The sequence below is a fragment of the Canis aureus genome, chromosome 17, assembly GCF_053574225.1.
Source record: "Canis aureus isolate CA01 chromosome 17, VMU_Caureus_v.1.0, whole genome shotgun sequence".
NCBI classification, from domain to species: domain Eukaryota; kingdom Metazoa; phylum Chordata; class Mammalia; order Carnivora; family Canidae; genus Canis; species Canis aureus.
The window spans coordinates 18,515,637-18,538,592 of record NC_135627.1 but is presented as its reverse complement, the minus strand read 5'-3'; the positions used below and the strand labels follow the sequence as shown (position 1 = coordinate 18,538,592).

At 36.1% G+C, this 22,956-nt stretch overlaps 1 protein-coding gene across 6 annotated transcripts in view; it reads left to right on the top strand.

Annotated features, from left to right (window-relative positions):
* The window catches only part of GPC5 (glypican 5), a 1,330,718-nt gene that overhangs the window by 348,180 nt on the left and 959,582 nt on the right, over nt 1-22,956 (top strand). The window lies entirely within an intron of this gene.

Here is a 22,956-nt window from a genome sequence, read left to right as displayed (position 1 = left end):
GAGCCACCCAGGCATCCCTGGAAGAATACTTTTAAATTACATAAACATCCCATTGCAATACGATGTTTCACCCGATTATTTTTAACAATAATATAATGTTGCTTGCATATTTTGGCTATTGTAAATAATGCTGCAGTCAACATGGGGTACATGTGTCTTTTTGAATTAATGTTTTTGTATCCCTTGAGTAAATGCCCAGTAGTAGAATTACTGGATTGTATGGTAGTTCTATTTTTAATTTTTTTAGGAACTCCATACTGTTTTCCACAGTGGTTGTAATAATTTGCATTCTCACCAATAGTGCATGAGGGTTCCCTCTTTTCCCTCTTCTTCGCATTGCTGCTAACACTCGGTATTTCGTCTTTTTGATATTACTCATTCTGACTGGTGTGAGGTAGTATCACATTATTCACATTATGGTTTTGATTTGCAATCCCTTGATGATAAGTGATGTTGACCATCTTTTCATGTATCTGTTGGCCATCTGTATATCTTCGTTGGAAAAATGTGTATTCAGATCCTCTGCCAAGGAAGACGATGGGCAGGGGATGCTTTTAATTGTTATTTTTAAAATGTATTTTTACCTGATTTGCCTGTCACTGTTAGTAAAGTTATGCCAAAACTAATTAAGCAGCAATATCATGAAAATAGTTATATTGACATACTAAGAATACTAATCAGTGTCTTGTTCATGTGTCTAGTAAATTATTAGTTGGAGCATAGCACTAAAATTTATTTAGCAACCATAGTAATTACTTTACCACAATTTGCACCTTACAATCAAAACTAAAGACAGATTTTAATGTATCTGGATTTACTGAATCATAGTTTTGAAGAAGTTTTCCAATAATTTTATAATTATTCTCATATATGATAATAGTAAACATTATAAATAATGAGAATTTTACTTAAAAGAGCATGGGTCAAATTTAGAAAAATTGAAAAAAAAAACTATATTTCTTTAAAAGTCCTGGGTTGAAATGCATTGTGTGTTTATACCTCAAAAATAAATGAGTAAATAATAATTAATTAGTTTTTTCTAGCTGTTGTGGTCCAGCATGCTGTATTATTTCATAGTGGAAGGCAGATAGGCAATAGAGCAAAGGACTTTGAGAAAATGGGAGAATACTCCAACTAACATTCCTACACCCTCAAGTACATCAGTATGCTGTTGATGAACATTCTTATTTTGTTAGCCCAGTCTTCTTTTACAAATCCCACACTCGCATATCCAGCTGTTTACCTGACATCTTCAGTTTGTCTGTAGATATCTGAAACCTAAGATATTCAAAACTGTACTGATCTTCCTTTCTGAACCTTCCACCTCACCCTTATCCATCTTTTCACATTAATTCCAACATTCAAAATGCCATAAACTGATGCTAATGGTGGCTTCAACAACAAACATTTATTTATCAAATTCTGGAGGCTGAGAAGTCCAAGATTAATGTGGCAGCAGATTCAATATGAGGGCCCACTTCCTGGGTTGCAGGTGACCGCCTTCTCACAGTGTCCTGACATGGCTAAAAGAGAGAAAGAGAGATTTCTTGTCTCTTCTTTTTAAAGGGGATAAATTCCATCAGAAGTGCCCAACTCTTAGGATCTGATCTAACTTAATTCCCTCCCAAAGCCCCTACTTCCAAATACCATACTTTATAGATTGAGTCTTTAACATAAGAATTTAGGGAAGACACAGTCACTCCATGGCAATGCATATCTTTTGTAAAAGAAAAAAAAATAGAAAGTATCTCTTCCTGTGGCACCTATGTGGCTCAGTGAGTTAAGCATCTGACTTGATTTCAGCCCAGGTCGTGATCTCAGGGTTGTGAGATCCAGCCTGTGTTGCACTCTGTGCTCATGGGGAGTCTGCTTGAGATTCTCTCTGTTCCATCCCTCTCTACCCTTCCCTTTGCTTGCTCATTCTCTCTCTTTCTCAAATAAATAAACCTTAAAAAAAAAAAAAAAGTATTTTTCCCATGTAACTAATTTGGGCCAATTTACCTACATTTTTAGTGACTATCTTCCTACATAATCTTTGATGGGGAATCCAGAATTGTTTTAACTTTATATGACCCTGTGTTACTATTTGTTAAAATAATGCATATTTACTACTGCTAAAAAGAAATCATTTTTGGAGGTCTTCTTGGGTTTTTAAATTTATCATATCTTGGAAGGCAAAAATTCCAGAAAAAAATGTTTCTGAAATTCAAGATACTGTGAAGTATATAGGTAGAAAATGGATGGCCTTGCTTATTACATTTCAGAATACTACAGCAGAAATAATACTTAAACATTCAAATCAATAGATTTGGGGGAAATAAAAGGAAATGCTTTGTTATGTGGTGTATAATAACTTTGTTATTCTATAATATAGTTAATGTTGAAATCTTATTTTTATTGAATTTATAATTAATTCATAAAATGTTAATAAGAAAAATTAATGTGGGAGCATTTTAATGTTTTCTAAATTATCAAAATAGAACTGGGCATTAACTTAAAATGTCTTTTGGTAACATCATAAAAAATAATATTGGTTGGCTGTTCAATCCGTCTGATCTTATAAGTATAATGTATCAAGATGAAGCAGAAAATGAAAACAGTTTTTCCAGACAACTTGGACTAAAAATACACATTTAACGTAATTCTTTCCATTGTGAAAATTTTGGAAGGGCAGAAAACCTTTGTCTCAAAGCAGTATTTTAAATATAACTTAGTGATAATCCTCTGGTATATTCAACTTCTTTATTCATTTCCTTTCTATTAACTTTTGCTTACAGACACCCATTCACATAAATATATTTATGTTTCTGGATTGTGCCAGTTCATCTACTGGTTGCTGAGGATGCAAATTTGAACAAAACAAGCAAAGCTCCTTACCCCTCGTGAGCTACATTCTAGCTCATGTCAGTGATATAATGTTAGTGATAATTTCTCTGATCTAAAATCAGGACTTTAAGAGAGGAAGAGTGATGTACAAGTGGCATATTATTTTAGATAGGTTTTTTTAACATTAAATTTTTATTTATTTTTTTTTAATTTTTATTTAAAGGGGAGAATCAACTTTTTCTCTATCATGTTTAGAACACTTGGTATTTCCTCAATAATCAAATGAAAAGCATCTGATACAGCATGATAAGCAGAAGTTGTAATTACCTCTCTTTATTCTAAATATTTAATATATATTATTGATGCAGTATATTATTGGTGCTCTTTGTAGTAGAAAACTAGTTTTTGGATGCTTGATGTGCAAATATATGTTAATGTATTCAAAGTAGCTATTCATTTCTTCTGAACACATTTCCTGTAATGAATGGTTGTACTAATGACAAAATTTGAGACAACTTTATTTGAAATTCTGTATTTCTTCATACCAGTGTTTGTCCCCATTATTATGGTGTTTACATGACCTGACATAAACTTTGTGTGTCATATCTTTGACAAATACTAGAAAAGGTTGATGATCTTTTAACCACACTTTAAAAGAGGCTGTGGATTATTATTGACTTTATAGCATCAAACACAAAAGTACTCCCTTGCTAGCTGAATCTAAAAGCCACAAGAATCAGAACAATGTGGTTGATGGAGACAATGCTGTCTCTACCTTCCTGCACTTTCCTTTCTCTCTGCTATTAGTACTAGAGGAACACAGGACAAGTAAGGTAGGCAGAGCTCAAGGTCTTGGGAAGAAGCTGGATTCATGGTGAAGGCCATGAGATGGAAGTCAGGAAGGAATGCAGAAGAAAAGCCAGTGCTGCCTGAACTGGAAGCATGGGAAAGGGACAGACACTGCTTAGATGCCCTGGAAAGAGAGAAAAACAGAACTGCCTGCCTGTTTCCCATGCTGCAGTTCTCCAGTATCTTCTCAGTATCTTTCATTAGTCACACTTGCCTGGAAAGCCAGTTTGCCAAGAAGCCTTGGAAATGTACCTTGCATGGTACAAAAGCAAGGATTGCATCTGAGAACAAGGCAGTAAATGATGAGTACAGCCCAATCCTTGTGTAACTGAATCTCTATCCTTATCTTTCCACCCATATCTAAAGTGCTTACAACAACAACCTCGTGAGGTGAGTCTCCATTGCACAATTCTCTCTCTTTCCCTGCATACATGGAGGGAAACAGTGCTCCATCAGTCAACAAAAAAGCCACAAAATCCAGCATCTTGATCAGACGATATATCAGGTCTGGATGAGATTTCTCCCGTCTGGCAATTTATATGAAAATATAGAATAGGACAATGTGAAAGGGAAAAATACATATTTGGTTAGCATGTGCAGCTATTTTCACAACTCAAACATGTGGCTCCAGTCCTTGTTTCTGGGATTGGTTACAAGGTCCTGTTGATACCTGTCACTTCCTTCTTTCTTCACTCATTTTGTATTCTTCTTGCTCTCTGAGAGATGATTCAGGGCAGCCCTGGTGGCTCAGCAGTTTAGCACCGCCTTCAGCCTAGGGTGTGATCCTGGAGACCTGGAATCGAGTCCCACTTCAGGCTCCCTGCATGGAGCTTGCTTCTCCCTCTGCCTGTGTCTCTGCCTCTCTCTCTATCTCTGTGTCTCTCATGAATAAATAAAATCATAAAAAATAAAAAGAACGATTCAAAACTTTGTTCTGGAAGGTTCTGAATCCTCTTGCTTTTACTGTATTACCATAGTCTTCCATTAATTATTACTACTGAACAAAAAAATAGTAAGAGGTGCCCCAGTAAAACCCCTGGTTACAGAAACAGTCTTCTTTGACCCCCATGGGTAGCAGTAACCCAGACATCTCCTCTTAAGAGTCCAGATCAGTGACATTCAGTACAGTCATGTATCTAGTACAGTAACATGTTTTTTAGGCCTATTGTTCTGATACCACGAGAGGAATATCATAGCAAAGACATTCTCAACTTCAATTCTTTAAAATTTCTGTGTATCGTTTCCTAAAAGCATTCCTCCCTTGGCATGTGTGTGTAGGAGGTTAATTTCTGAATGTGCTCAGCGAAGTTGGTCACTTCTAACTTTTTTTTATTTATTTACTTTTAAGATTTTATTTATTTATTCATGAGAGATGTATATATAGAAAGAGGCAGAGACACAGGCAGAGGGAGAAGCAGGCTCCATGCAGGGAGCCTGACGTGGGACTCGATCCCAGGTCTCCAGGATCACACACTGGGCTGAAGGCCGCACTAAACTGCTGAGCCCCCGGGACTGCCCACACTTCTAACTTTTAAAAATTTTTTCTAATCAGACATCTCAGTACATGAAGATAATGCTATCTTACTGTTTAACATATTTATTATAATTATTAGCTTAGAGGCATGATTTCACCATTATGCAAGGAGATAACTGTGGGTACTTGTTTCTATTACATACATCTTTATAATCTAGAATCCAGTATGGAAGGCAGCTACCAGATAGAGTTAATGAATCACAGAATACATGTAAGCATGAATGAAGGAAAGAGGGACAAAGGAAAGTTGGCCTAGTTTTCTGAAGAAATTTGGCAAGGTGGAAAAATCATTCTCTTTATGCATGAACCACAGATGTCTGCTTGGATTAAGTCAGAGTAAGAATGATGGTTCTGCCACCATATGTATCTTTTTACTCTCATACAACAAAGAATGCTTATTGGTTAGCAGTTTGGCTCAGGCATTAACTGTTGATACACCTTGCGATTTATGGAACAGATTTTCTTTCTAAAATGTGTGTTATTTTATTGTTCTCAGTAAGCCATACATGCAGCAGTTCCCTGAACTACCTCACCGTCATCCCAACAACAAACTGTAACTTTGTTTGGGGAATCTTTTTTGTTGTATCACCATATCATTAAATAGATGCTTTTATTGCTACTTCCTGGCATGTCTATTCTAGGCATGATTTATTGGTAACTCTTTCCATGGACATCAATGAAGAAGACTTAACCGCACTTCGTCCTGCCATGGTTATACTTCTAGCTCTGTTGATACACTCTGTTCCTCCAGGCTATCTTTGTTACCAAAAGCCTCACAACCGTTCATTTCTGGCTTGCCACATCTTGGGAGTCTACTTGGTAAATGAGGTACTGACCCGGCCACCCCTTCCCTCCTGTTCGCATCCTGTGTATTACCCTTCTTGACTGCCGCACAGTCTAGCCATTCTATGCCTACTTTCCTGGGCAAAACTTTTCCACATGCTGTCTTTCAGAAATGTGTTGAAATTTTGTCTTTGCTATCGGTGCATTCCTGATCTCTGTATTGGTGGGTTTGAGCCAGTATGTCTTTATTTCCACTGCAATAAGGTATCAGAGGGAGAAGAAATAAATGTCTTTAGTTGACTATGTTAAATCAGAGCATCTTTAATTTCTTTTGTTTTTTTTATTCAATGTTTTATTGTTCTATTTTAGGTTTTGTTCTTTAGTCTGCACGGCTTCTGTATTTTTCAATAGCACACCTTGACTTGATTTTTATCTCCTTCCAAGAATGAGAAATTTAACTGTTAATGTTTTTCCCATGGCATATCAAGTTTTCTAATTAGTATTTAAAATTAAAATTACCTGTGCTTAATAAACTTCAGTTTTATCTCTATATCATAGAACTGTTTTACTTTAATAAGTTGTGCTAAACTATTTAACAGTAACTATAATTTCTTAACTTTATATAATAGATTATTATAAAAACATGGGCTCACATAAATAATCTCATTTTTAAAAAGACCGTTTTGATGTTTGCCTAAAGAAAAAATTCATATGCATTTTTTGCCCGCAAAATTCAGCTTTGATGTAGAAGTATAATTAACCTCCTGAATCCTCAATTCTATATTACTTTCCTCTTCCTAGGGTTTTCTCATGTATTATGTTATTTAGAGAGAACTTTGTCTGAGTCTAATACTGTGTAAAAGTTAAAATGGAGGGACCCCTGGGTGGCTCAGCTCTTGAGTGTCTGTCCCCCCAGAGTCCTAGGATCAAGTTCAGAATCAGGCTTCCTAAAGGGATCCTACTTCTCCCTCTGCCTATGTCTCTGCCTTTCTCTTTGTGTCTCTCATGGGTAAATAAATAAAATCTTTAAAAAAAATAAAGTTAAAATGGGCATTATTGCTGTTGAAAATGGTGGCAGTTTAGAGGTAGGACTCTAATTTGGGGTTTTTGACTCAGAGACCAGTGACCCTTCCTGATTTCCTCTGGGATAGTTCTGTGTCTATGGGGACCAAAGTCTGGCTCGCTTGGAGCCATCACTTACTCAAAGGTAACTACTATCAAAACTACATTCAGGGATGCCTGGGTGGCTCAGCGGTTGAGCATCTGCCTTTGGCTCAGGGTGTGATCCTGGAGTTCTGGGTTCGAGTCCCACATTGGGCTCCCTGCATGGAGCCTGCTTCTCCCTCTGCCTGTGTCTCTGCCCCTCTCTCTCTCTCTCTCTGTCTCTCAGGAATAAATAAATAAAATTTAAAAAAAACCTATATTCAATAATAGCAAGTAAAAAGTAAAGAAATGAGGAATATTTCAGCTGTGCCCACACCATGGAGTTTAGTATACTGTAAAACTTCTTTGCTTACCTAGTACAATAAAAAAGGCAGCATTTTTATTGATACTGATTTATTCATTTTTATCAGTTGAAAGAAGAAGAAAAATAGGAAAGCATTAATATTGAGAACATATTCTCTCTTCCATTTTCTTTATTAGTAAATAACTAAAGCAGGATTCTCAGGTTTTATTTTTCTTCATGTGCATCATCTTAGGTCATGTTACCAAAATTTTTCTCTTTGGGAATTCCCAACTAAGGCAGATAACAATGATTCAGTCAAGATATTTAGAAGAAAGATACCAGCATTCAACTTATACATTAGAAAACAAATTCTTAAAAAGAAGAAGAGAAAACAAATTCTTGAGGGCAAAATTAAGAGCTCTACACCAACCCCTAAAATCAGAGTCAATGGTCAGAATGTGCTTCATCAGCAGCTAATGTTGAGAGTGCTTTATCTGCCAGGTGAACAACACAAAACCCAAGGAAAACTGCCACCCCGAGGAAAGCAGGTGGCATACTGACAGCTGAGCTGCTTGTGATACTTCAGCTGGCCCCGTGGTCCTGTTACTTGGTTGTGTTCACATCAAAAGAGCACCCACGAGAGTCACTGGATTGACAGCTTGGTTGACACATAGCTATGGCTTCTGCAAATATTTATATTAGGCGTCAGGGAGCAGTATAAACACACATTATGGGGTGCAGAATAAATAGGAAGAGATGTGTTAGGTGATCTTGCTTTTCTAAATAACAAGAGGAGGATTTTCGTGAAAGGAGTGATTTCAAAAGTGGAGGATAATCTGAAGAGTAGAATGAACAAATCTTTTTCCAGGAATGGAAAGATGTTGTTTTGTATATTGTAACATTTCATTTACCCATGCATTTCTTTGAAAAATTTCCAAATGTATTTACCTCTTGATGCATTTGGTTTTTGAGTGCACATTCTCCCCCTGCCAGCTTATAAGATGTACTATGGCAAAATCCATAATAATTGAGGCCTGATCATATCACAGATCTATCCTAATTATGACACATTCTGTATTCTGTATATATACAACATAGGATTTGTGGTAGTTCCTTGAATATTGTAGGTCCTGTGAAAGTATTTGTTGAATAGAGTTTCTGAAGATAATAGTTTCTTTGCAAGAATGGCAGGCGACAAAATTACCATTTAAGAACAAATTTAATTATCTTCCATTTCAGATAGTTACTTTATTGAATACCAAGGTAAAAAATGAACAGGTTGCTACGAAAAGGCTTGGTATCTTTTATTCTGATTTAAGAATTTATTTTTAAGACTTCAAAGAAAAAAAATAGAAGAAAATGTTAATATTGGGAATACAATTCCCTCACCCATATTCTCTATTAATGATCAAATGAAAGCAGCAACCCTAGCTTTCTATTTCTTCAACATCTTAATAGCTAAGGTCCTTTTACACTTTTCTAAACTTTATCCATTATATAACAAAGTCACATGTCTTTGAAATGGAAGGAAATTGATGCTGTCATTTATAATTTATAAATGCCTTAGAGATAGTAGTAGCAACCTGATGATTTTTATATTGATTAAAAAAAATTATGAACTTAAAAAAATCACCAAATCAAAGCAAAGTGGTTCAATGACAAAATCATTCAAACAGACACGCTGGATATTATTTGCAGAAAAAGAAAACTACAACATTTGTAAATTTATGAACCTGAAAGAGAATGAACGATATGTGTTTTGGATTCACAGGAGATGAGATGAGTCCATTTAAGTAGCTGCTGAAGTATCTCACCTACCCTGCTTTGCCATTGTGTATTCTTTCCACATAAGGAAACAAACACCAAAATCATAAGGGTCAGAAGTTTAAAATAGTAAACCTGTATCACTCAAATTCATGATAAAGTAGTGAGACAATGAACAGGGAATTTGAAGGAGCCCTCTAGATCATCCCCCTTTCAACCTTCTTCATTAGCTCATAGCAATCAGATTTTCTCTCCAATGTCTTTCTTGATTTTATTTCCTATCATTTAATCACCAATGTGGCTATTTTTGTGCAGACTTTCAGGTTATGCTCCATCTCTTTTGTTAATAAAGATAAAAATTAAACCACTGTGTCTCCCACTTAGGGATAAGAATGTAAGTCAAATGGCAAGCATTCTGCCAAGAGAATTTTTATAAGTAGGATGGATTTTTTAAAGTAGATTATGAAATTTATTTTTCCTACATATTTTGAAATATAATCTTGTTTTTTTCTATGGGTCTGGATGCAGTTGAACAGATTATTAGATATCTAAGTCTAGAGCTATTTTCTTATTCAATCTTTTTATCTTTATATGTAACATATATAATTTATATATTTCAAAGTTATTACCTCATTTGTTTCCACAGTGTCTTTACAAGATCAAGTGGACTGGGATATCTACATTTTTAACTATGTTAAAATTTTCTCCTTTTAATTTTTAAAAAAGTCACATTAGCTTTTTCCATTATTATGTATCTATTATCGAAGTCTAGGACAATCTACGTACCTGTTAGGTTTTAGGCTGGAGGCCAATCTCAGTGCTATTTTCTCTTATCTTTGAAATTCCCATAGTTGAAATAATGTGGGAGATTTTGATAGCCTAGTCATTGAATACAAATGCCAGGACCATTAATAGTAAGGAAGCAATTCTTTATGGTTTTATCTAAATCCAAACCAGATGTTGAGTGGGAGTCAGGGCCTACGACATCCCGGCTTCTGTTTTTGTTTTGTTTTGTTTCCTCAGGAAAAAAAAAGTATTTGCATTGTTTCTTTGATTTTGCTTTTGAAACCTCAGCCATTTGATATTGCGCACACATATAAGGGTTTAGAATTGTTTGTTGGATTGAATTAGGTTAAATTTTATGCAGTGTTCCCAATTTTCCTTAACACAATTCTTTCTTCTGTTCCTTATGTGTGTTTTTCCCCTCTGAATTCTCTGGCAGTCCCAAGAAAATACATCTCTGAAAGTATGGATTGTACCATGTAGCCAATGACATAAAATCAAATTGATGGTCCACAGACAAGAGAATCAGAAGTAAAGTGACTAATGCCACATGAGTGGCATGCCACAAAACTACACATCAGCAAAGGAAATATTTCTAATAACCAACATTTACTGAATGCTTGCTGTGTCCTGGGCACTGTAGGAACATGTTGTTGGGATGTTGGGAGAGTCATTATGACCATCACCACTTGCACACGGCAGAGCTGACTTATACAAAGTCATGTACCTAGTCATTTGTTATACCAGGATACGAATCCAAGCAGCTTCATTTTACTCTAGTGCCCACACTGCAGACCCCTGCAGACCACTATGCCACAAGGAGGCAGGCCGTGGTTCTCTGTGGTCAGGCATGTCAGCATACCACATTCCTCCACAAGAAGTGTTCCTCCTTGGATGCATTTTCTGCTTGACTCTGTGGGTGTGGACTAAGCAGATCACTTTCTGAACTAAAAATATAAGCATTCAAACGCAGACCTATTTATGTGTCTTTACATGACAGATTTTAGGAAAGAGCCCTGACTTAGAATCAGACAACCTAGACTCCTATTCTGTGTTCCACTTGATAAATGGATGATTTTGGAAGAGTAGCTGAATCTCTGTTGTCTCCTCATTTATACAGAGAGGCCATAATGCCTTTCCATGACCAGACTATTGTGGAGATTAAATGAACCAATCAATGCAAATTTAAGAGCAAAGAAAATGAAATGGAGCAACAAATAAATATGATCCCATCCTTTGCTTTCTTCTTCCAAAGCTTGATGGTTTAAAAATAGTTATGATTATCTGTTAAAACAATTCAGAGACTCAAAGTATTTAATAGTGTGTTGTTTGATTTTTGGCAGTGGTCACTGAAACTAGAAATAAATGGTCAATCCTTTAAACCTTTGTTTATAAGAATTATTGTTGATAAATCATCACTTCAATAATTCAAGTATAAAGATGTTAGATTAAATGATTCATCATTGCCATAACATTTAATAAATATTGTTTTAAAAATATTTTTGGAATCTGGCCCACCTGGGGGGTATAAAATCAATTTAAAATTTATCTATTTTCTCAATTAGGAAAAAAATTGCTTCTCAGCCTTTTAGCTAAGATCAAGTGTAAGAAAAAAGAGAGAACAGAATAAAGAAACAGAATAAAGCAGAGTATACCACTCCTAGTAGACTTAAGTATTCTTTTTGTAAAACTTTTCATTTAATTTTACACACACACACACACATTTGCCTTTTCCTGGGGAAATGTATGTATAAAGTGATATATATGTAATATTTATATCATATATATATATATATATATGATATATATGTCATTCTTACCATGGATTTCAGCATGAGAATGTCACTATTTTATGGACCAGTTAATCAGTTAATCTCCAAAGAGAATGTTTGTTGACTTGTTTTCATGAGAAGGGTGAAGCGGAAGCCATCCATATTGCAAAAGTCTGTATTGTTTGGACTCAAACAATACTTTCTGTTCTTTTTCTTTCCTGTAGCTCCATTGCTACACCAATGTGCCAACCTATCCTTTACACTTATGACATTATTTTTATCCCGTGCTCACCAACGAGCTATCATGCTAAGTAATTTAGAAGAATCTCTTGACATCTCTGGCTTAAGGCTAATGTTTTATTTAACTGGAACATGTGCTTCATGCTCTTATACCAGTTGCTGTTAGCCATCAAAAGGTGGTTTGGTAAATTGAAAAAGGAGATGAATTATTCTTTTTCTTATTTGCACTTTGCCTGAAAACTCCTGCTAATTTTAATGGTGTTTGGTGTGGTAAAATTATCTCAGGAGAACAGTTCAGTAATTGCATGGAGCATTAGGATAACAAGTCATTATGCCATCTTGAATTCCTAAGGGAGCTTTCGCAGAGCAAAAGTGCAAGAAAGACCTGCCTGTAGATTGAAATTTTTCTGGAGATGTATGCACATGAACCCTCACTCAGGCAGAGACAGCTGAAGGAAAAGAGATGAAATGTCAGTAGCAGACCTGGCAGGCCAGGTTGAAATGCAGGTCATAAGGTTCCTCTCACAGACGTCAGGTAGTGGAGTGAGCAGAGAGTGAAAACACTTTGCTGAGTTCCATTCCACTGTGGGCTGCTCAGAGCTGGGGGAGGCATTACTTCTCTGAACCACGTGACAGGATGCAGCCTTTACCCATCCCTCTCTACCCCCAGCTTTCTACCCTCCCCACCCCATATTTAGCAAATTGGTAGAGAACTAAATGGCTCCAAAAAAAAAAAAAGAGCTAAGAGAAAAGGCATGGTATAGTTGACATTTCACTTTAAAAATATTTTAATAATTCAGCTTTATATACTCCTTCACTGCCAACCTCTGAGTTCTACCCTCCGTGCAAAACAGAGCTGAAAATATTTAAATCTAAAGCTTAAAATGAGAGGTGTGGAAATACTGTGCATGTAAAAATATGGTTAAATAATCTTTGTAATGTTTAATCCCTTGATATTTATTTCATGCATATGTTTAAGAGCTATTGGAAGGGAAAATTTAATATTTTATTTTCCCAATTAAAGGATTGTATTTTGCTGCCATTAAGATACCCTTTGGCTTTGCTTTATTGGATCATTAATTAGCACTTTGAATGGTTGAAGGGACTTACCTACTCTTGCAACACACAAGAGGTGTATATTAATGAAAGACTAAAACATAGCCGGAAGTCCCTTATTGCCATATTAAAACATTTATAAATGGGACTTTAATTTAAAGTGCTGCTAAAATGAAAATTAAATGTTATATTGATTCTCAGGCCAGATGCTCTCTAGAAAATGCAGTGTGTTTTATTCCCACTGCAAGTTATAACTTCAAATCTGCCCTGGACTTACTCAAAGATAATTCTCTATAGACTAAATGTGCATGCAAGCATCCCTAGAATGACTTTCGTACACTAGGTGGCAGAGGGCTTCCATGAATATCTTTCTGTATCAGGTGCCCTCATCTTGTTTAGCTTCAAAACTGAAGACAAAAAAAATTGTTAAAGTTTTGGTTTTCAGTAGTGGACTCAATTTTTTCTTCTTACTCATAAATGGGGAAGTATTTAGTAAAATTAAAGCTGCGTGATTTGTTGAATCAAATGTTGAACACATACAGTAAATTTTCTCTCTAGTGAAGTAATTTTTTTCTGTATACAATAGTAGAAATAGGGTTTTGTTTAATTTTTACTTATTTTTTTTACTTTATTTTAATCTTATCTTTATTTTAAATTTTACTTTAAAACAACCAAATATTTGTTCTTCCATAGCATGATTGAAATGAGTGTATGACAGGGACAATGCCTCATATTCTTACTACACTTCTTTATTTTTAAAAGATCTTTCACATGAATTATCTTGTTGGATCCTTACAATAACCCTGGGATACATTGTCCTCCTTTTACAGAACAGGAAATAAATTTTAGACAAGTTCTCCAAGATTGAGTAGTAAATTGTGAAAGTAGACCCAAAATACTCCATATTTTTTTTTCATTCTTTCTACTTGGGCACAAGGAAATTCAATGGAAAATTTAACTAAAAATGAGCTAGAAGCTGCAAGTATATTAATTAGGGGAAGTAGGGGGCAGCCTGGGTGGCTCAGTGGCTTAGCACCACCTTCAGCCCAGGGCCTGATCCTGGAGACCCAGGATCAAGTCCCGTGTCAGGCTCCCTGCATGGAGCCTGTTTCTCCCTCTGCCTGTGTCGCTACCTCTCTCTCTCCATCTCTCGTATCTCATGAATAAATAAATAAAAAATCTTTTTTAAAAAATTAGGGGAAGTAGGAAATGGAAATGCAGTTTTTTTTAAAAAGCTATTTTTTAATGTTTTTTTTTTTTTTGAACTGGCATATGCACACTATTTAGTAAAAAAAAGGGGGGGGGGACCCAAACAAATAAACTGGCTTATTTAAAAATATTACCAGCAATACCCCAAATTACCAGAATGTTATATTATATAAGAATGTTTATTTGCACCTTTTATGTGCATTTATTTAATATAGATTTCAATGAATTCAATGCTTGTTCCATAAGAATGTTTATTTGCACCTTTTATGTGCATTTATTTAATATAGATTTCAATGAATTCAATGCTTGTTCCTTTTTAAGGTGTTGTAAGAGACACTCTGAAGTATCTAAAGTACTCTTATCTATTATCTAAAGTAATAGATCAATCTTCTCCAAGCTTGCTTCTCAGACCAACTAATATCAGATTCAGCCAGAGTTTATTAAGAATGCAGTCTTCTAGGTCCTACTCTAGTCCTAATTAATTATAGTCATTGAAATTTAACCCAGTTATTTTTATTTTCAAAAAGCATCTGAAATTTGGCCACTAACTTTTTTTGGGGGGACACTAGCTTTTGAGAAGCAATAGATTTTATTTTTTTATGTAATATAAAGTAAAAGTCATCTAAATAGGGCTAAGATACTTCTACATCTCCTTTTCAGTTATCATAAATTATCACATAAATTTTATTTCATGTGAAAAGAGAGTACATTATAAATCAAAAAGTTAATTAGACTTGTAAATAAAGGAGATTGGCACATATGCTAACACATAGACATGAACATTGAGGAGGCTCATTGCAATGGAAGATTTTCTTTTCTATGTAAATGATTATAAATGTTCTCAATTAAAATTAATTAGGCAACATTATCCTTTGGAAGATAATTTAAGAAATACCCACAATTTTTCTGCTACTAATTTTTACTTCTGATTCCTAAGTGATCTAAGTACCAGCCATTTTACTTCTCTGTACTTGTTTTAGTATAAATTTGGCAGATTTTACTATTTTTGAGGGATAACAATCTGTTACACATTTTAGTGAATAATTATAAATGCACACTTGTCAAATGAATTGATCAGCTAAAAAGTATAGGCATAAATGTAAAGGAAACCAATCAAGTGGAAGATCTATCATACAAAGAAATATTTTTCCAGCATTTGATTTGGGAGATATTCAGAGGAGCAACAAGGAAAATTAAAATTTCAATTAATTTTGGAGATGATATAATTTTTAAAATATTAAGCATATTTTTACTCTAAGATTTTTTAAGATTACATTTTCTAATGTAAGTAAATTCTTTGGAGACAGTTATATAGTTTGCTGTTTCCTGAAAACATTTGGCAACAAAACATTTTTTACATAGATATCTCATGGGATTAGTATAGCATGGAATAAAGTTTAGAAAATCTGAATTTGAGATTACATAAGCAAAGATGAACCACATAATCTGTTCTCCTTAGGCTACTCAACATAGTTCTTTCTGGGGAAAAATGAACTGTGGATGATTTCAGTTTGTCTTATTGTAAAAGTTTTAAAACCTCCCTCATCTTCCTTCATCCCAAAGGCATAGCCATCTCTTTTGCTATAGGGATGAATTCTGCTTTTTCATGACTTCAAACATGACAAAATAGCCTAGGAGGACCCAAACACAATAGGAAAGAAAGAAGAGTGCACCAGATTCACTGGTTACTGATTACAGCTCTGCTGGCTCTGATTTTGTGCCTTTGTATCTGTCATTATTGTGGATTCTGATACATCCCATCCATTGAGAACTCAGCTCTCTGTTTGCACCTTTGAACGGAGACTGCCATGGATTTAAATCCAAGTGTGACTACAAAGCCAGTGTTATTTCTATAAACTCCACAATAGTAGAGTTACAACGACCGTTCAGTTGATGTCTATTTTGTTTTTATAACCATTGTTAACCAGTACCATAAACATAAAGCAACTTTATATTTATAGTATTTTTGAGAGATTATACATCGGATGGGAGGTCATTTATATCTCCGGTACAAATTGCTTTGAATAAAATGCTGCTGTAGGCAAAACGAAATCATTGTTGTTAGTGTCTGCTGTGGTGTGGATTGTATTATATAATCATATTCCAGATAGGAGGCCCCCGAATCTTGGTCTCTGCATATGAATATGTATATGAAAGTCACACATCAATGACCTCTTCTTTCCTCAATAATGACAGCATCACAGCAAATGTCTAAGTCCATCTTGCCATACTTCTACTCTCAGAACATTTTCTTGCTGTAACCGCAACGTGGCGCTGCAGTGACAAGGAGTCCCGGTCGATGCTCCAGGAGTCCAGTGAAATCAAACAGTTCAAACATTATGAGCGAAGCCCAAGAGCAGCACCTGAAAGCTTGCATTTTGGGCTGAACTAGAAAGATCTGTACTTGCAATAAAGAAAACATTTATAAATGTGTTACCTGAGGTGGAGTTAACTAGCACAGACCAAGAACAATGCTCGTAGAAGTCCAGGTCATAAATAAAAAATGTCTTTTTAGACTCTATTAAATCTTCCTGTCCTATTCCCTAGAACTGTGAAATCCTGCCCCTCTATATTCAGATGCTTTTTAAAACAGGCATTTCTGTTGTTTTGAAACTAGAGAATAAAGGAACACTGCTAGGATTTTGAAAAAAAAAAATAGGAGAACCTAAAATAACAATTTATGAGAAAAATATTTTTGAAGCACATTAACACTAGCTAATTTGTACTCTTTAGCAAACTTGTGAAACGGTTTAGACGTGTATTATTTTTCATGTTCTCCAAATGAGGAAGCAAAGGCCCAGAAAACTTTAAAAATTTCCCCGCATTTGTATCTAGTAGTAGGATCAACATTAAGGTTTCATTCGTCCTCTTCTAATTACACAATTTCTTCTATTTTTTGTTTGGTATATTGTCCACTATTCCCACACTTGCTGTGTTGCTTGTTTCTCTCAGTATTTATTCCCCTTTCCAGGACTCCTGCCCTATTGCCCAGCAGGTGGAGAGGGTAACTTCCTCAGTTTCTGTTCCTCCTGTATCACCACTTACTTGTTGGCATACTGTAGTATATAACTCAATGGCAGACATGAAGGCAGGAGTCAAAAAGGAAGAACCCTCTTGCTTTGATTCCTCTGTCCCAGTTTCCAAGAGTATATTGTTAAAAAATATTTTTACCTTTTTGATTTCTGTGAAGAAATACAGAGCTTAAATGAAGTCTATGCTCATTCTCTCCCACGTATGTTTTGCCTGTTAAAAAATATATTTTGTGTGGTTGAAGACCAAAGTGTGGTATAGCTGCTACACTACTGTAATTAGAAGCAGAAATTCCAAAGTGGGGCATTTCAATCTGTAGATAGGTGTTTGTTCTTTAAAACTGAAAAAAATTCTGATAGTTTTATGGCCCCTTTTATTTGTGCAGGTCTATTTTGATCATTTTGCAGTTATATGCTAAATAGTGAAAGGAGCTTTTTGACACATAACACAGGGTTTATATGTGCATGTTTATCTCTATAATTTTTATTTCCTTCTGGATCCAAGAAAACTTATTTTTTTTTTCTTTTGGATTACTTTGACGCACCTGTTATGATCCTGCTGAAAGCTGTCTGGCTTCTCTGGAGCTCCAAAAAGAGCTTTGTACCTTTGAAATTTTCATTAGCTTTTGACTGACTGCTGAGATTTAGGCACCTGTGATAAAGTACGGAAGTGCCCATACATTGGCTTGCCAAGTCCCAAACTCTTATTTTTTTTTTAAGATTTTATTTATTTATTCGTGAGAGACACAGAGACAGAGAGAGAGTTAGAGACACAGTCAGAGGGAGAAGCAGGCTCCATGCAGGGAGCCTGACGTGGGACTCGATCCCGGGTCTCCAGCATCACACTCTGGGCTGAAGGCGGCGCTAAACCGCTGAGCCACCCGGGCTGCCCCCAAACTCTTATTTAGCATGAGGGCAAGAACCTCTCCAGCCCTTGGTCAAGTAAAGAGCATTTGCAGAGCAGAATCATATTCTTTACTAGGTGTTTGGTGCAAAGACAGTCCCAGGGAGTTTGGAAGCCGAATAGGATTGGTATCAGAAGCTTCCTCCTACATTTTTCAGGTGAGGAGTGGGAAGGCAGGTAAGCTTTGCCAAATATTGAACATAAAGGGAGACTTTTAGAGAAGGTGCCAAGCACTGACCTTACTCAAATTTCTTCTAGCATCTAGCATTCCTCCTGGTGTAGAAGCAAGACATTTTGGATTAGAAATAACATAACCAATTTAGAAAATCAAATTAATTTTTAAAAAGTAGAGGGTTTTTTTGGTTTTTTTTTGAAATGTAGATAATAATAGCATTTAAAATACCTCCTCCCTCAAGAGTTAAATCCTATCAATATATATACTGTTTTTTTTTAAGATTTTATTTATTTATTCATGAGAGACAGAGAGAGAGAGAGAGAGAGAGAGAGAGAGGGAGAAGCACAGGTAGAGGGAGAAGCAGGCTCCATGCAGGAAGCCCAACTCGATCCTGGGACTCCAGGATCACACCCTGGGCTGAAGGAGGCAGGTGCTAAATCGTTGAGCCACCCGGCTGCCCTATACTGTTTTTTTGTTTTGTTTTGTTGGGGTTTTTTTTTTATACTGGTTTTCACAAAATTATCAACATTTAGGCTAAGGTTTTTAGATTAGCTTAACTGAAAAGTTTAATGTAACTTTCAGGAATACCTAAAAGGGCTCTTGAAATTCTGTCACATGAACATCTATATATATTTTTAAAGATTTTATTTATTTATTCATGAGAGACACACAGAGCGAGAGAGGCAGAGACACAGGCAGAGGGAGAAGCAGGCTCCATGCAGGGAGCCCGATATGGCACTCGATCCTGGGTCTCCAGGATCACTCCCTGGGCTGAAGACAATGCTAAACCGCTGAGCCACCAGGGCTGCCCTGAACATCTATATTTGTATCTGTTTCTCTTTATACCTCTCTCTTTTTATATAGATCCACATCCATATCTATCTGTATCCCATTTATAGGCTTTGTAAATTCAGTTTTAACAGGGTATGTGGGCAAAGGAGTCTGCTGCATAACATTCTGTATTTTTACAAATATAATATTGAAATTCATTCTCAGCTTCTTGTTGGAATGTAGTAGTTTTTGACTGCTGATGTCCTATACCATCACTTTATTAATTGAATGCTGTAAGTCAGAGGAGTATCACCCATTGCCCCATTCTTCCAGAAACTAACCTACCCAAATAACATTACACAATCTAAGTGCTCTGGTCCTCAGAGGTATCAATAAGGGCTGTTAGCCAGAAAGGGCTTCATTTAATAAATATTTAATTACGGCTTACTGGGTATAATTTGTGTTTGACTATACCGCCTCCCACATGCACCCTTCTGCTACTATAAGATCTTCATAGGCAAGAACTGTGTTAGCCTTGTGCAAGTTTGTGCGTCTTCTGCTTATGCCACACAGGTCAGGCATTAGAAAGTATTTGTTGAATGAATGCATGCCTATGCAGCGAATGCATAACTGAATGTCTACAGAAGAACTGCAGGAGGTATTATTTTTTTCAAGTAGATTCTTCTTTCTTCCCTTGATAAGGAAGGTATGCCTAAACAAACAGCATGAGTTAGAGGAGTATGAAGGTTGAGATTGATTTAGTTTCCGAGACGGAAGAGATTCTGTCAATGGGGTTACTCATTGCTGGTTCCAATTCAGTCTAGTTTAAGAAAGGGTGAATTCAAGCATCGAAATCAAGGGGAAGATAATTAACTGCTTACTCATTTATATGCCTTCATCCCAGGAACCAGATGTTTCCTGGATCATATTTTATTACAACTTTTATTTATAGTATGTCTTTGCAAGAAAAACATCCGGTGCAGCAGAACTCAGCAGTTGGTGTGTAATAATGCATAGTTTAAAGCTACACAGAAAATACTCTGTAAGTTACCCTAGAAAAGTGAGGGTGCCACAACCTCTTGCCCCTTTTGAAAGCTGTGGAGGACTTCTCCTGAGGTTTTTTGGGGTGTGGTAGAATGGAAAGATGATTTGGCTGGAGGTTAGCCATCATGGATCTGAATCCTTACTCTACAGAGCAGTGTGGACTCAGTAAATTAACCTGGGTGTGGCTCAGTTAAAACTTGCCTCACAGGGTGAGGAGGTATGAGGAAAGATGTCAAGTACATGTGCTCAGAACTTCTGTCTTTTCCTAGCTCTCCTTTATGTATTTCTTCTTGTTCTGAAAGGCTACTCACCCAGCTTAGGAATTAATTCCATTAGGATTATTTTACCCCTGCTAGTTTTGAATTTTAACTTGTTTTTAAGCACTTTGTGGGAAGGCCTAGATCATATACCTATTTCATTTTATTTTGTAATATACTTCAAAATACCAAGGAATAATAATGTCAGCTCTAGATATATTTTTCTGTCTTTAGGCATAGGGATTAAACTCCCTTGGATTATGAATGCATGGATTTTACATAGCATTTTCACAGTATTGACTGAAATGGATTGTTTTTTATAATATAGTCCAAAAAGGACGAATATTACAAAATTTAAAGAATCAGGATAGGAGTGCCTGGGTGCCTCAGATGGTTAAGCATCTACCTTCGGTTCGGGTCATGATCTTAGGGTCCTGGGATAAAGCTCTGCATAAGGCTGTCTGTTCAGTGAAAGGTAAATCAAGGAGAAACAACAGTTGATCTTTGTAGGAGATGAGCATTAGGAGTACTGAACCCCCCTCATCTCCACACACACAGTTGAAAATCAGTGTATAACTTTGACTCCCTCCAAACTTAACTACCAATAGCTTACTGTTGAGCAAAAGCCTTATTGATAACATAACAGTAGATTAACACATATTTTATGTTATATATATTAAAGACAATATTCTTACAATACAGTAAAGAAAATGATATTAATAAAATCACGAGAAAGAGGAAATACATCTATAGTACCATATTGTATTTATCAAAAAAAATCTATGTACAAGTGAAACTGCTTAGCTCAAACCCATGCTGTTCAAGGGTCAACTGTGCATCTTTTGAAACACTTCATATATTTTGAATCCTTTCAGAGAAGCTTGTGGAAATGTGCAGGCAAGTCTGTAGATGGCAGCATTGTACCAGATGGAATAAAACCATAACTAGGTATGCAAGTTCTTTCCCAGAACAGTCCACGTGTTTGGTGTCAAGTGAGTGGATGCAATTTGGCAGTGTGGCAGGATACAAAATCAATGCCCAGAAGTCAGTGGCATTTCTATACACTAACAATGAGACTGAAGAAAGAGAAATTAAGGAGTCAATCCCATTAACAATTGCACCCTAAAGCATAAGATACCTAGGAATAAACCTAACCAAAGAGGTAAAGGATCTATACCCTAAAAACTCCAGAACACTTCTGAAAGAAATTGAGGAAGACACAAAGAGATGGAAAAATATTCCATGCTCATGGATTGGAAGAATTAATATTGTGAAAATGTCAATGTTACCCAGGGCAATTTACACTTTTAATGCAATCCCTATCAAAATACCATGGACTTTCTTCAGAGAGTTAGAACAAATTATTTTAAGATTTGTGTGGCATCAGAAAAGACCCCGAATAGCCAGGGGAATTTTAAAAAAGAAAACCATAGCTGGGGGCATCACAATGCCAGATTTCAGGTTGTACTACAAAGCTGTGGTCATCAAGACCGTGTGGTACTGGCACAAAAACAGACACATAGATCAATGGAACAGAATAGAGAATCCAGAAGAGGACCCTCAACTTTATGGCCAACTAATATTCGACAAAGGAGGAAAGACTATCCACTGGAGGAAAGACAGTCTCTTCAATAAATGGTGCTGGGGAAATTGGACATCCACATGTAGAAGAATGAAACTAGACCACTCTCTTGCACCATACACAAAGATAAACTCAAAATGGATGAAAGATCTAAATGTGAGACAAGATTCCATCAAAATCCTAGAGGAGAACACAGGCAACACCCTTTTTGAACTCGGCCACAGTAACTTCTTGCAAGATACATCCACGAAGGCAAAAGAAACAAAAGCAAAAATGAACTATTGGGACTTCATCAAGATAAGAAGCTTTTGCACAGGAAAGGATACTGTCAACAAAACTCAAAGACAACCTACAGAATGGGAGAAGATATTTGCAAATGACATATCAGATAAAGGTCTAGTTTCCAAGATCTATAAAGAACTTATTAAACTCAACACCAAAGAAGCAAACAATCCAATCATGAAATGGGCAAAAGACATGAAGAGAAATCTCACAGAGGAAGACCTAGACATGGCCAAGAAGCACATGAGAAAATGCTCTGCATCACTTGCCATCAGGGAAATACAAATCAAAACCACAATGAGATACCACCTCACACCAATGAGAATGGGGAAAATTAACGAGGCAGGAAACCACAAATGTTGGAGAGGATGTGGAGAAAGGGGAACCCTCCTGCACTGTTGGTGGGAATGTGAACTGGTGCAGCCACTCTGGAAAACTGTGTGGTGGTTCTTTAAAGAGTTAAAAATAGATCTGCGCTACGACCCAGCAATTGCACTGTTGGGGATTTACCCCAAAGATGCAGATGCAATGAAATGCCGGGACACCTGCACCCTGAAGTTTATAGCAGCAATGTCCACAATAGCCAAACTGTGGAAGGAGCCTCGGTGTCCATCGAAAGATGAATGGATAAAGAAGATGTGGTTTATGT